This window comes from Solanum dulcamara, chromosome 3 (genome assembly GCF_947179165.1).
Source record: "Solanum dulcamara chromosome 3, daSolDulc1.2, whole genome shotgun sequence".
Lineage (NCBI taxonomy): Eukaryota > Viridiplantae > Streptophyta > Magnoliopsida > Solanales > Solanaceae > Solanum > Solanum dulcamara.
The window spans coordinates 19,081,359-19,085,888 of record NC_077239.1 but is presented as its reverse complement, the minus strand read 5'-3'; positions in this window follow the sequence as shown (position 1 = coordinate 19,085,888).

The following is a 4,530-nucleotide window of genomic DNA, read 5'->3' as shown; positions in this document are numbered from 1 at the left end:
GGTCATGGTACTTTCTCTCTTACCAGATTTATCGTTTAATAGAGTATATAAGAATAATGGTGAATAAAGTGTATTAGCAATGCGTGTATTAGTAATGCTGATATTATTTTTTATACATTATTTGATTTGATGTATTAGAAATAACAAGCCTTGCATAACTTCTATAAAAAAAATATTTGTTTACAAAAATATCCTCTACATTCATTAGCTTTGGGAAATAAAAAATATTTTGAGAGGGATTTGAGGGATAGTTATATCATTAATCAATTTAATGCATGTGTTTAAACCTTTTGTATCACTAATATATGAAAATCCATGATATTAGTAATACACACCTCAATACAAAATAGACTGTATAACTAATACAAGCATCATTTATACATAAACTAAACAACAACAACAACATACTCAATGAAATCTCAAAAGTGGGGTCTGGGGAGGATATGATGTACGTAGACCTTATCACTACCTCATGGAGATAGAGAATTTGTTTCCGAAAGACCCTCGGCTCAAAATTCACAGTCCCAAGTAAGAGAGAAAGACAATATATATAGCATAATGGCAAAAATATGAAAAGCGATGCAAATTTTAACAAGAACAATATCGATAGTAAAGTAATGTGATAATAAGAGGCAATAACAACACAACTATAAAGGCACGCCTAGACCTACGACCACCATAAAATGACACACCACAAACACCATTTTATCCCTATTAGCCTTCTACCCTAATCCGCGACCTCCACTTTTTTCTATCTAAGGTCATGTCCTCGGTTATATGGAATAGCGACATATCTTGTCTAATCACCTCTCTCTAATACTTTTTCGGTCTACCTCTACCCCTCTGTATAACCCCCAAATTCAATCGCCTGCACCTCCTAACTGGGGCGTTGACACCCCTCCTCTACACATGCCCAAACCATCTCAGTCTCGCTTCTCTCATCTTGTCTTCCATAGAGGCCACTCCCACCTTCTCCCGAATAAACCCATTCCTAATCTTATCACTCCTAGTGTGTCCACACATCCATCTCAGCATTCTCATCTCCGCAACATGCATCTTCTGAACATGAGAATTCTTTACAGTCTAGCACTCCACTCCATATAATAATGCTGGTCCAACCACCATTCTGTAGAACTTATCTTTAAGTTTAAGTAGTACCTTCTTATCAAACAGGACTAGAGAAGCAAGTCTCTATTTCATCCACGCTGCTCCAATGCGATGCGTTACATCATCATCGATGTCCCCACTACTTTGAATGATGGATCCAAGATATTTAAAGCTTTTTTTCTTGGAGATAGGTTGAGTGGAAAGCCTCACTTCCATGCCCTCTTCATTCATCGCAACACTAAATTTGCACTCCAAGTATTCTATTTTGGTCCTTCTCAATCTGAACCTTTTGGACTCTTGAGTTTGTCTCCAAACCTCCAACCTATACTTAACTCTATCTCGAGTCTCATCAATAAAAAATATGTCATCCACAAATAACAGACATCATGGAACCTCCTCTTGAATAGACCGTGTCAGCTTATTCATCACCAAGGCAAATAGAAAATGACTCAGCACAGATCCCTAATATAGTCCCATCTCAACAGGAAAATGCTCTGAGTCACCTCCCACCGTCCTAACCCGAGTCTTGGCACTAGCATACATGTCCTTTATATCCCTAATTTACCCTCCAGAAATCTCCAGAGAACATCTCCCTTGGAACTTTATCATAATTCTTTTCAAGGTCAATGAACACCATATGGAAATACCTTTTTCTTTCTCTAGATTTCTCCACCAATCTCCACATAAGATGGATTACTTCCGTAGTCAACCACCCCGGCATGAATCCGAACTAATTCTCTGAGATTGACACTTCTCTCCTCATCCTCATTTCAACCACTCTCTCCCGAATTTTTATAGTGTGGCTTAACTATTTGATACCCATGTAATTATTACGGTTTTGGATATCACCCTTGTTCTTATACAATGGAACTATAGTACTCCATCTCCATTCATCGGGAATCTTAGCAGTCTTCAAAATAACATTAAACAACTTAGTCAACCACTCCAAACCTACCTTGTTAGTGCTATTCCAAAAGTCCTTCAGAATCTCATCAGGCCTGGTCGCTCTCCCCCTCCTAATCCTACTAATTGCACGTCTAACCTCCTTAACCCTAAAACTCCTGCAATACCTAAAGTCTCAAAGACTATGAGAGTACGCCAAATTACCCAGTATAATGTCACTGTCTTCTTTTTCATTCAAGAGTCTGTGGAAGTAAGCTTGCCACCTTTGCTTGATAGAGGTCTCATCCACTAACACTTTACCTTCCTCGTCCTTGATGCACTTTACTAGATCCAGGTCACGGGATTTTCTCTCTCTTGCTTTAGCGAACCTATACAATCTCTCATCTCCACCTTTTTCCTATAACTCGACATATAAGCATCCAAAAGCTTCCGTCTTAGCATTGGTGACCGCTGAATTCGCTTCCAGTAGTTCATGTGTCAATGTTGAAGAAATATCTTGGTGATGGAAACTATATTGTTTGCTGGGATTCGGTCTTACTTGATGAAAATTTGTCCTATGATAAGAAGCATGTAGCTATTCTAGACAGGGAGATTCGCAAGTTGAGGTCTAGGAAGATTACTTTTGTGAAGGTCCAGTGGAGGAATCATCTTGTTGAGGAGTCCACTTAAGAGATTAAGGCTGATATGCATGGAAGATATCCATGTTTGTTCGTCATGTCAGGTACCCTATTCAACCTTCAACAACATTTGCTCTCCCTTTATAAAATCCATGTACCTGACCTTTTGCTCTGCATATTCCTTCTGCCTACTCTGAGCTGCTAGAAGCTTCTCCCGAATAAATTTCACCTTCTCTAATGATCCCCTCAAAAGATTAGTTCCCCAAGGTCTCACTTTAAATGCATCAAACCAACTAATAGGAGACCTATATCTCCTCTCATACAATGCCTCCAATAGAGCCTTATCAATACTCAAGTGATAGCTATTATTGTACGAAGACTTTGCCAAGGGTAGGAACTGATTCCAATGACCACCAAAAGCTATCATGCACTCACGAAGCATATCCTCTAGCACTTGAATTGTCATCTCAGACTGCCCATCGACCTGGGGTGAAATGTAGTACTAAGATCAAATCTAGTATCTAACTCAACCTTTTTGGTCCTCTAAAAGTTAGAAATAAATTACGTATCTCTATTTGATATGGTGGAAATCGAAACTCTATACAATTGAACAATCTCGCGATTATATAATTTAGCTAACTTTTCTTCATCATAATTCACCTTAACTAAAATGAAGTGTGCAGACTTAGTTAACCTGTCAGTAATCACCCATAGCGAATCAAACTTACCCAATATCTTTGGAAGACCATCCACAAAATCCATTGCAATCCTTTCTCACTTCCATTCAAAAATGGGCATTCTTTGAAGTGTCCCTCCAGGCCTTTGGTTCTCGCACTTTACCTGTTGATAATTCGAATACTAGGCAACAAAATCAACAATGTCACGCTTCATTCTACTCCACCAATAATGTTGTTTCAGGTCACGATACATCTTAATTGCACTAGCCTCTATAACAATACTCTAAATCAAGTCGTCACCGTAGGATGCACATACCCGCCCCTTAATCCTCTGATGCCTTCCTCATCGATCACAGCCTCCTTGACCTCTTTCTGCAAGACCATATCACAAATCCAACTCAACTTCTTATCATCAAACTGCTTTCCTTTAATCTTGTTTAGAAAAGAAGATTTTGCCTCCACACATGCCAAGAATCCTCCTTTATCTGTTACTTCTAGCCTCAGAAAGTCATCTACCATAATTCAAACAATCCAAACAAACATAAAACATAGAATCTTCCACACATCATTGCTTGTCACTCAAATCAAAACCCAAATTATGTAAAAGTCGCTTATAAACCTCTAGTAAGTTTGGGCCGAACTAGTTCACATTGCATGATCATATCTGAACTCAAATGCAAAAATCTATACGACCTTCCACTCCGAACCAAGGGTCTATACAAGATGTCGTATTCCTTCATCTTCTTAGATTCTTACCATGATGCAAATTTCAAAGACCTTGAACTCTTTAATATACTAGATTTTTATTTCTTTCGCTAACTCATTTACCAATCTTATTCTTTGACTAACAACCCATGATATTTTACCTCATTCTCTACACCAAAACTTTAAGTGAAACCCTCTTTTATGTCCTTTAACAATCAAAAGTAACCAAATTTATGATCTAAGCCATGCACAAGTCCTTTTAAATGTGCAATACCCGATGGAATCGATCATTTCTTACCTTATCAATCCATATCTTGACAAAACATATTACCACGAACATAGACTCACAATGAAAAACTTGAATTCTGATTCCAACTATATCACCTAATTCCCTTATCTATTAACATCAGCTCATACCTTGAAGATCTTTATGAATTCACGTATCTTAGCTTACCATTGATCGCCTCTCCATCAACCTTATTATATCCTTTGTTAAAAACCAAACTATACCAGTTATCAAA